We start from the raw sequence: 11131 nt of genomic DNA on the forward strand, positions 1-11131 counted from the left end.
ACTTGCAAATACCATAGTCTAATAAAGATAGGTTCCAATTAAACTGGAAGACCAAAGGAGTAGGAGGAAACCATAAGGCCAAAAGGGAAACATGGGGGGAGCCCCAGCATCCACATTAAGGTTACCAACCGGTTGTGTTTTTCAGGACAGACTGATCCAATACGGATTTCACCCCACTGCTTTCATGGGCTTACAGTTTGATGCTCCTATTGATTTAAGAAAAGCAAGATTACTAGTCTATATAAGCAGTGGCGTAAAACCAGGACTGGATCGCCCTGTCCTGAAAATTTTAAACCAGTCGTCAGCACTAATTTCCCCGTACCTGAGTATAAGAGGGTCCCACGGACGAGTTTCAAACCCGGGAATACAGACCTGGGAAGAGAGAAACGGGTACTCCTACAAGGGAGCGGGAGACAGCCGGGAACACCCGGCAGCGTAAACGGATGGAAAGGTGGATGTGGGGTAAAGACAACCGAAGGTACAAGGGGAGAGGGGAGTATTCCTACTATCAGCGTTCCAACGAAATATATCGAACAGAAACAGAGCTGGATAACTTGAATTTCTAGAGTAACTTACCCAGCCAGACTGGTGTGCACCGCAGCCAGGGGACGAGTTTTGGCAACACCCGCAGATTCCGTGCCAGCGGGAAAGGAAGGGGGAGGGGCACTCTCAGGGTCGCCGGGGCACGCGTTCCTGCCCACCCACTCCCCTTCTGCCCATCCGTTACCCAACCACCACCAGCCAAACCCCTTGCCAGGTGAACAATGCGAATGCCTATCCGCCGATGGCCTCTTTCCATTATTGGCGACGGTCCACTCAGCCAAGCCAATCCAGCTATCCGCCGCATCGGCGCTCCTCCCGCAGGCTGACGCATGCGCATGCAGATACCATTCGCTGCGCTGAACGTGGGCTAATCTGTATCGGTGTTGGCAGCTGTCAGTCAGGGAGACACCACATGCCTGAGCTACATGTGTAGCCTCCCAGTGTTTCTCAATCGCTGGCGGGTGATGCTGAAAACAAAACGAAACATCGCATGCATAAAATCCACCCACATTAAACGTGCCATAATGTGCGCAGTACCGTGCTGTATGTAGTAAGTCGCGCAGACATCCGCACAGAAACTTGCGTGGACACCCAACGGCGTGTTAACACCTGCGATTGAATCTCGGGGCGAAAGCCTTAACATGGGTATGCAGGAATCAGGGCATTCCTTCCACAACCCCTTAACTTAGACTTATTTGTAACCTTTTCCCAGGCTTCAGTTCGATGTAAACCGGTGTGATAAGAATCCTCGTCTTGAACGTCGGTATAGTAAAAAAGATGTAAATAAATAAATAAATATTAACAAGGCCACAGTTTATTGCAAACAGCATGCCAAAAACAAACATCTCCCCCCGATGGCCTCAAGAAGTCCCACCGCCACATCCCAATGGTGTGACATCTCATGTCAACCTATACCAGAATCCCCTCCTTCAGTGGTCAAAGCCACCTAACAATACTACTCTGCCACGCCCCGAGGGCCCCATTACAACAGATGCTAACCTCGCACACCGCTCCCGGCATTGCCCCCCCCCCCCCCCCAACTACACAAGCCCACCGTATCATTAATGAACAATAATCATCACATAAAACATAAAATGAGAGGGAGAGTGGGAAGATGCTGTGAAGCTCCAGGGAAAAAAGTGAGGAAAAAACCGTTGGACCTACTAGTTTAAATAAAACCCCCTCCTACCCCTCCCCTCAGCACTTCATGCCAACCAAGCACCATCTAGGAAATTCCTGCCCAACCTAAACCCTCGAGAACCTCCGGGACACACTGGATAACCTATACTAGCCCCATACCAGCACCCCTCATGGAATGCCTACCCTGCCACCATGTTAATGACAGACTCCGCTCCCCTGCCTTCAACTTTTTTAAAAAATTGAATAAATTAGTGGCCGGAAGTTGATGTTGAGGTGGGTAGAGCAATATCTATCCCCTTCATGATCAGACTCCGACGACCGCTGGTGAGAGTGTGAAATGCAGATTGGCAATTATGCATCATTGAAAAGCTGCATTCTCTCTACCAGTTTGTGAAACGCTTGGCTGACCTGCAAAATGATCAGAAAACCCACTTCCACACTGGCACTTTCCCTTAACTCCTGCCTTGACCCAGGCACTAAAAACCCGCATTAAAATACCCACATTAACCTAATCTCCCTGATAGCATGGCTCACTGCATTGCCCATGATTAGATAATCACCTCCTTTGCATGCCATTAGCATGCACTCACGCAGATCAAGCCGCAGGTTGGTGAGCAGGATTATACACACGTTTTTCCCATACACAAATCCATTTTATATACCCATCTAGGGTTCGGGCCTAGATGGGTATATAAACCTGAAACCTGCTGCAGCATTACCACTGCTTATTACATCGTCCCCTGAGAGAGGAAGGAAGTTAGGTGCTTGCCACAGGCCTCCTCAAGAACATAGTCTAGGCCACTATAGAGCAAAAAAAACTCCTGATGGGACCCGAAGAAAAGTCGCTGTACTCCAGTGAGCCTACATTGCGATTTGCATGGAAAAACAGCAGCTGCTACTCGCTCACTCTCCATACATTTCAACCAATTGGGGCCAAAGATGTGAGCACAATGTTGTTCTTACCTCTCCCCTTCTTAGTCTGCCTGGCAGGAGTATAGGGTGCTTCAGTCTAACCCTCTTCTCTCCCTCCTGCGCTGATCACATCAGTTGTTTAAAGCGCAGGAGGGAGAGGAGAGGGTTAGATTGAAGCACCTTGCCGACAACCCAACGGTTTTGCCGCCCGGCTGAGGAGAGAACTGAGTTAGGCCCAGAAAGCAGGCAGAAGTAAGCAGCCTTCAAGCTGTTAGGAGTGGCAGGCAGAAAGTGGGGATTGACAAAGGGCGGCTGGAGGCAGGTAGAGTATGTGATCTGCAGAACAAAGATGCAGGAGTTGGAATGGCAAAGGGGGAAAATGGGGATTCAGTGATTGGGGGAATTGAGTAAGGACTTGAAAGAGGAGTGGAGACTCAGGGATGAAGGGGATATGGGAAAGTGGGAGCTCAGTAGCACGGGGATTGGTGGGAAGGGAACACCAGGGGACTGAGGGATTGTGTTAGGGGCATGAGGAAGAGCAGATAATCAGGGGTAGGGACTATGAATGGGGGATAAGATGGGATGGGGAAAGGACTGCTGAGATACAGAGGGGATAAATGGACGTGCTGGTGAAATAGGAGGACTGAGGAGGGAGTGAGTGTGGGAGTTACAGAACTGTCACTGGCACTATCTCCTGCCCATGAGACCCATGATGCCTCCTCAAACTTAACTATCTCTTGCCATCTCCTTTCTGCCCAACTCATACTGTATCCCTTCTCAAGATGCTGCCCGTCCCTTTCTCCCTCCCCTCCCTCCCCTCCCTCCCCTCTCTCCCAGTTCCCCTGCTGCTGCCTGTCTGCCTGCCCCATGGGATGAATAGAGATCAAGATGAAAAGATGGAGAGAAGGGAGAAGAAAAAATGGGAGATTGTTATAGAGCAAGGAAGAATCAGGAGATGTGAGAGAGAAGGAAAAGAAGCATTCACAGAAATGACAAAGAAGAAAGAGCTGAAAGGGAAAAGAAAAAGGAAAGAAAACAGACAGCAAAGAGAGAAAGACAGACAGAAAAAAGGGATAACTTCTTAATGTCTGGTCAGATGAATCCAGAACCAGTGGGTTATGCACCTCTGCCAGCAAATGGAGACAGAGCAAACTGACATCACAGTATATTTATTTTTATTTATTTAGCGTTTTTCTATACCGGCATTCATGATTAGAAACCACATCATGTCGGTTTACATAAAACAAGGGGTGAGAACAAGAAACGAAAAACAAGTGCAAGGAGAACAAAAGTTACATTACAACAGGGTCTTAAAACTGGGAAGAGAAATTAGAATAAGAGAGACGAACGGAAGAGATTAAAATATTTACATTATTTACATTATGATATGAAATCTATTGTATATATACATTTATATATATACAGTATATATACATTACATTTAAAAAGAAACTTAAGACTTGGTTGTTCAAACAAGCTTTCCCCTAGAGCCAAGAACAGGAAGAAAAGTATTTTCACTCCCTCAATGATATTTCCAGTTCTATTATATTCTTCCTTCATTCAATCAGATATTTACACATCAGATGACTTCATACATACTACATACATATACTCATGTGGACTTACATATTGCCATGTTATTTATTGATTTATTTAACTGCATGTTTATTAACAGTTTAATATTATACACTATTTGCTTACTTTGATTAGTTTGTTCTATGTAAAACTTGTTCACTTCGTTTGTTCAATGTAAAAACTTGCTTACTTCATTTGTTCAATGTAAAAACTTCGTTTCTAATTCTGTTCTATGTAAACCGCTAAATGTAGCAATAGTTACTGTTCCTTGTAAACCGGGGTGATATGTATATTATACAGGAACCTCCGGTATATAAATTATTTAAATAAATAAATAAATATATACCCCTGCAGTGAAACCAGCCTGTCTGTATTTTCTGTCTCCAGCAGATGATGGACATGAATCTTCCTACTGGGAATTGCTTCAAGTTTTAGAGGAGAAAGAAACAAGGAAGTTTAATTCACCCCGATCTCATGTGGTGATACCAAATGGTCCCTCCCTCATTTGAGAATTCTTGAGTTGATTTCCATGGTCCCTCAGATGAGTGCCTTGGTCCAGTAGCTGGCCTTTGAGCTGGAGTGGACTTAGCTGTATATATATATAAAAAAAAAAAAAACAGCTGAAAGGCAAGTGGGTTTAGGAAGCCAAGCATGGCGGTGATGGTATTTACCCTCTCCCCCTGCAGCTGGAGACTGTGCATGTACTCAGCCGGGACGGGATGAGCTCAGGTAAAGTTTTTTTAAATTGGTTTAAGAAGGGAAGGGGAGTTGATTAGGATTCCTGCCTTCCCTTTTCCGGTCTCTGTATTCAGTGAGCAATCCAATGGCTGTTTCCCCCTTCGATGGTTTTTGGGATCAGGGGTCAGGCTGGCGGGTTGAGCAACCTTTGCAGCCAGGCCCCGTTTCGAGGCTCGGCTGGTTTGCTGCATGGTAGGCAGGTGGCATCGCCTTCGCGTGCTTTTTATGTACGCTGTATTCTGCCCTCTTCAGTTCCGTCAGATCGTGCCTTGTGCGCTTGGTTGAGCCCCTAGCTGGGCACCTAGTTGAGCGCATAGGAGCGCCACCCAGGGCACCCATTTGGGTGCACACACACGTGCCTTTTTTATGCTCACGCACGCGTCTATTTTACATGCATACGCGCGCATGTGCTTGTTCTTATGCGCTTTCCCTGAGCTTCCTGTTGGAGTTCAGGTGGACACTTATTTCAGCACAGTGTTGTGCATGGCGCTTGTAAATAAATAAATATATATATAATTAAGCACCTTGCCAATGCGGCGTGCCATATTTGGGTATCTCAGCCTGGCACTGTTGAGATTCAGGGAGATTTACTCCCCTCTGATTTGACTAAGCCCGGTTCTTCCAGGCCTGTTGTGGGAATGGAGAAAGAGCTGCCAGAAGGGTTGCCTGATCTTAGGGCTCCCCTAACTGGTCTTCAGCAGGGGAAGGTAGTACAGTGGGCTCAGGACTTCTGCCCCCAGGCTGCAGCATGGATCCTTCTGACCTTTCTTCAGGCGCAGTTCTCAGCCCGAGCAATCTTGCCAGGCCAGAGTCATAGGTGGTGACTTCTCACCAGGTGTTACAGTGGAGCGCCAAAGTACACCTAGATCGGCAGCAGGACTTACCAATAGGGATCCGGATGGTACAGATGACGAGACCGATCCTGCCTCTCTGGAGGATTGGGAAATTTCTCCAGAACTAGAACCTTATAGGACCATGTTCTTATGTTGTGGTTCCTTCATTGAGATGAGTTCCCGGTTCTGATTTCCCAGACATTAAAGGTGCTGGGAGTACTTGAGCCAAACAACAACAAAAAAAAAGGCCATTCAAGAAATGATCTTGAGTGCGGAGCCCCGGAATCTAATTTTAAAGGAGGTCGGGTTTTTGAAAGCCTATACCCCCTGGATCCAATGGTGAGAGAGCTCTTGCATTTTCCGAAAGTGGAGGCACTTGTTTGGGTGCTCGGTTCAACATGAGGCAGGGTGAAGTTTTCCTTCCAGAAGATCACATTCAGAAGTTGATGATACAGGTGTTGTGTTCCGCGCTCGTGGAAGGCCATGAGCGCGACCCCCTACCTCCCCCGCGACGGTGACCCGCCGCGGGAACTCCAGGGGAAACACCTGACCCGATGCCTGCCGCTGTAGCACATTTAAGACTAATTGGAGAAAATTATTTTTCACTCAACGCACAATTAAGCTTTGGAATTTGTTGCCAGAGGATGTGGTTAGTGCAGTTAGTGTAGCTAGGTTTAAAAAAGGTTTGGATAAGTTCTTGGAGGAGAAGTCCATTAACGGCTGTTAATCAAGTTTACTTAGGGGCGGATTTTAAAAGGCCCACACGCGTAAATCCTTCCGGATTTCGGGGGTGTGCCCCGGCGTTTCGGGGGCGGGCCCGGGGGCATGGTGCCGGCCCAGGGGCGTGGTCGAGGCCTCCGGACCAGCCCCCGGGCCCGGAGGACGGAGCGGGACTGCCAGCCGACGCGCGCAAAGTTACGCCTGCTTTCAGCAGGCGTAACTTTGCTGACAAAGGTAAGGGGGAGGTTTAGATAGGGCCGGGGGGGTGGGTTAGGTAGGGGAAGGGAGGGGAAGGTGGGGGGAGGGTGAAGGAAAGTTCCCTCCGAGGCCGCTCCGAAATCGGAGCGGCCTCGGAGGGAACAGGCAGCTCGCGCTGGGCTCAGCGCGCGCAGGTTGCACAAATGTGCACCCCCTTGCGCGCGCCGACCCCGGATTTTATAAGATACGTGCGGCTACGCGTGTATCTTATAAAATCCAGCGTACTTTTGTTCGCGCCTGGTGCGCGAACAAAAGTACGTGCTCGCATATTTTTTAAAAATCTGCCCCTTAGGGAATAGCCACTGCTATTAATTGCATCAGTAGCATGGGATCTTCTTGGTGTTTGGGTAATTGCCAGGTTCTTGTGGCCTGATTTGACCTCTGTTGGAAACAGGATGCTGGGCTTGATGGACCCTTGGTCTGACCCAGCATGGCAATTTCTTATGTTCTTAAATGAACTCACATTTATGGGGTGGGTACTGTTTATCTATGGTGCTGGACTTCTGAGTGCAAGGATCCTGGACTTGGATCACCTAGGTCTAGGGTGGACCACTGCACATGGGAGCCCCAGTTCCAGGACCACGTCGATATAGCAACCTAGACTAACACAAGTCACAGAAATGTGAGTTAACTTTTACTCCACCTCTGACCCAGGAGTTAAATTTCTAATCCTAAAAAAATGGACTAAGCATTGGGATACCTGAGTCCAGAACCCCTGAGTCCAGAACCCCCGAGTCAAAGATGCAGAATTGTTTTATCCGTAAATGTTTGTTACGTAAGCACTTAAAGTAGCACAGTTGTCACCACTGTGCAGCACTCGCAGTATGTACAGCTACCCCTCAATGTCACCTCATGTTTTTCTGGATTTGCAGAAGACCTGAAAGCTGGCAGCAGAACTGTTGGCCAGCCAGGAACTGCATGGCAGCAGCGTGGTGGCAGTGGAGGACCTTAAGCAGCGACCTGGAGAAGCATGAGGCAACAGCAATAGACAGTTGTTGACAGCACGGCATGTTGTTGACAATTGTGCTACTATAAGTGCCTGCCCCAAAGAGCCTACGTAACGAGGTACATAAGATCCTAATTTCATAAGGCAATGAAAAGAATGTAAACATTTTTGGAAAGAAAAGTGAAGTGCTGGAAGAAGACTTTATATCAGGGGTTGCCGAGCTACAGCTCACCGAGCAATTTCTCCTGCCTACTTTCCCCTTTCCTACTTTCCGCTGCTGACTGAACTGCCACATCCTTTCAGGGCGATCATCCTGTGTGCAGCAGAACAACATTGTCCTGGCTGAGCTGTCAGATCGCGGGAAGACGATGGCCCTGTACCGCGGTGGGATGGAGGAGAGAAAGTCTTCTAAGGATCAGCCTGACACAGTCAATTCATTGGAGGGGTGATGGTCCTTATGGAGCCCAGCAAAGTTAAAAAAAACAAAACTAGCAGAGCAGCCCGAAGGAAAGAGAAGGAGAAATCACTGTAGCAGACTGAGGGGAAAGTGAGATATTGCTAAGGGAAGGAGGAAAGGCAGATCGGAGATGCTGAGGGAAAGAGAGATGCTGCTGAGGGAAGGGGGAGGGGTGGAAAAGAGGCAGAGGTGCCCGGGGACCAATGCATTTGTGTTGCCTCCCTCATCCCCCTTCCCCGCATCCTCCCTGCAGAAATGCTTACGGTCACAGAAAGTCAGACTAATACAAACCCAGAAAAAGAAAGGAACTGACAGACTGTGGTGAGCAGCCTATGGGACAAAAGCTTCCCTGCCTGCAGACAGGCCGCCAATATTGCCCCTTCCCTCTGTGATACTGTAAGGAAACAAAAACATTCTCTGATAAAGAGTAAGACCAAGAGTCAAGGACTGTGATGAAAAATTTATAAAATCTTCCAAAATTGCCATCAGGAGAAAAAAAAAAAGGAAAAACCATTCCAAACTGTGTCCTTTTCTCCAGAGCTGCACGTCACTGCAGTCTCATTACACTGCCTATCCCCTCAACAAATAGAAAATATTTGACAACAAATTAGGAGAAACATGAAGACAAAAGCTGAACTGGAATCCCCCAGAAGCCAGACTCTTTCTGCAGTATAACAGCAGAGAAATAAAAACAATTGCATCTTCCCTGTACTGTAAGAATATTGAAACATTGAGATGCCATTTCCAAAAATAATACAGAGAAAATCACATTCTTCCTACTTCCCATCTCAGAGAAATAGAAACAATAGCAGTCTCAGTCTCCTTCCCTCCCAGGCCCTAGCAGACTTGCTCCCTAGCTCCCTCTCTCCTCCCAGCCTTCCCAGTCCCCAGCAGTCGTGCTCCCCAGCCTCTCTCCCCTCCTAGCCAGACTCATACGCAGTGGAATGATGCAAAAACAGACATCACCATTCCTCATAAATCCATCATAATAGTAAACCACACTAATAAAAACCTATATTCCAAAACAGATGATGAATACAGCATCTAATAAATAATAAAGATAAAACCTACTTTAAACATTTCCCAAAAATCAATTCAATATTATGAAACAGCAGATATATCAAATAACACCCAATAATTAAAACTAATAAGGATAAAAAAATGTTCTCCTCGCCATACCTGGGAACGTTTGATTTCCGGTCCTCCTGTGATTGTCCTGGATTAGTGGAGGAGAGGTGGAATTGGAGGGCGCGGGACAGGAGAGGAAAGAGCACACAAATAATTTCCTCTTTCTCTTATATAAACACACGTTCATTCTCACACATGTACCCTTCTACCCTTTCCTTCTCACTTCCCTCTTCCACTTTCTCACTCCCCTTCCCTCACCTCTCAGTCACTCAACCCCATTTCCTCTCTCCTTCCATCTCTCAGTCACTCAATACCTCCCCTTCCTTCTCATTCACCCCTTCCTCTCTTCTCAAACACTCAACACTCTCCCTCCCCTCTGGCCCTCACCACCCTCATCCCTTCCCTTTCTCTTCCACCTTCCCATCCCTCACTCTCATCCCCTATCTTTCCTTTTCCTTCCCTCACTCATATCCCTTCTCTTCCCTCTCAGTCACAGCCTGCCTTCCAGTGGTCCTAGTCTTCTTCTTCCTATTGGCTGGGTGCGGAAAGCCTGCTGGCAGGTCATCATTTGGGTCATCGCTAGGCATCTAGTGCCTAGCTCCCTTTCCCTCATATGCACAGGCTCTCATAGACACCCAAGCTCCCTCTCTCTCATACGCACAGGCTCCCTCTCACACACATGCTCTCATATATTTGCTCCCTCTCTGTTATATATACACTGATGCTTCCTCTCATTCAGGCCTCTTCCTCTAATAGAATCTGAAGGGGAGCATGCAGCTTCCTCCTCACTCAGGCCACCGAGGGGCATTGTCCAGATTTTGACTGCTGGCAAGCTGAGGTGCGCCATGCAGTCTGCAGATTGTAATTGATTTTGACTGCCAGTGGGTTGGGTGGTGCCGGCAGCCCAAATGAGCACGTTTTCGCTGCTGTGAAAGGATGCCTCTGCTACAGCTTAAGCACGAGGTCCGACGGCACTTTTCTGTCTTCCTTCCACGCAGGGACCACTTGCGATTTAATCTGGGCTTCCTTCTGCAGCAGGGCCCAGAGTTTTCAGGAGAGTTCCCAGGCACTAAAAAAAAAAATACAGAAAGGTCCCCGGGCATCCCCTACAGCCCAGCGCTTGGGGGCCTTGGCCTCCCTTGCCAATCCCCCCCCCCCCCCCCCCACTATGCCACTGTAAAGAGAAGAGATGCTGAAGGAAGGGGATGTTATGGTTAATGGTGTTTGGGTGGATTCTTTGACACTGTGGCAGCTGACCACGCCCATGGGGGGCAGTCCCATGAGAGACCACAGTGTCAGGGTAGACTCCGGACAGACAAACACAAATTTGAATCTTTTATTAGACAGTTTAAGTGACCACCAGAGGTGGCAGTAGTGAGTAGTGGTTGTAGAGCCCAGCTAGTCGCGTCTCACACAGAACGCTGGAACAGCGGATCCTCTATAAGGCAGTGCTGTAGTGGAAAGAGACAGAGTTATGAGCACACAATAAGATTAACATTCAGAGTCTCAAATTAGAAATAGGAGAAGCTCTGAGACAGGGAGAGCAGGCCCTCGAGGAGCGAGTACCTGATTCCAGTGAAGCAGTACTGTGGAGAGAGATGGTATCTGTACTCACTGATGGTAACTGTAAGTTAGTTCTTCCAAGTAGAAGGGTAGAGGTTGCAGGCAGCGACACAGGGAACATGGGCCCTCGAGGAGTGAGTACCAGTTTCCTGATAGCACCTGAAAGAAGCAGAGAGGCCCCCGAGGAGCAGGTACCCTGTTAGAGACCCCGAAGGGTAGTAAGAGTTCCAGATAGCGCTGGAGTGGCAGAGTAGCTTAGGAACGGAGAGTGAATCCCATCGGTACGAATCCTGATGCTAACTCAACGAGCTAGCAAAT

General features: G+C 48.0%; 1 protein-coding gene across 1 annotated transcript in view; it reads right to left on the reverse strand.

Moving 5' to 3' along the window:
* MCFD2 (multiple coagulation factor deficiency 2) overlaps window positions 1-788 on the reverse strand; it is a 49112-nt gene extending 48324 nt beyond the window's left edge. Inside the window, exon 1 of the mRNA XM_029593371.1 lies at window positions 577-788. The gene's annotated coding sequence lies outside the window, so the exon portion shown is untranslated. The remainder of the gene's footprint in view (window positions 1-576) is intronic.
* Between the last annotated feature and the right edge of the window lie 10343 nt (window positions 789-11131).

The sequence above is a fragment of the Rhinatrema bivittatum genome, chromosome 3, assembly GCF_901001135.1.
Source record: "Rhinatrema bivittatum chromosome 3, aRhiBiv1.1, whole genome shotgun sequence".
Classification (NCBI taxonomy): domain Eukaryota; kingdom Metazoa; phylum Chordata; class Amphibia; order Gymnophiona; family Rhinatrematidae; genus Rhinatrema; species Rhinatrema bivittatum.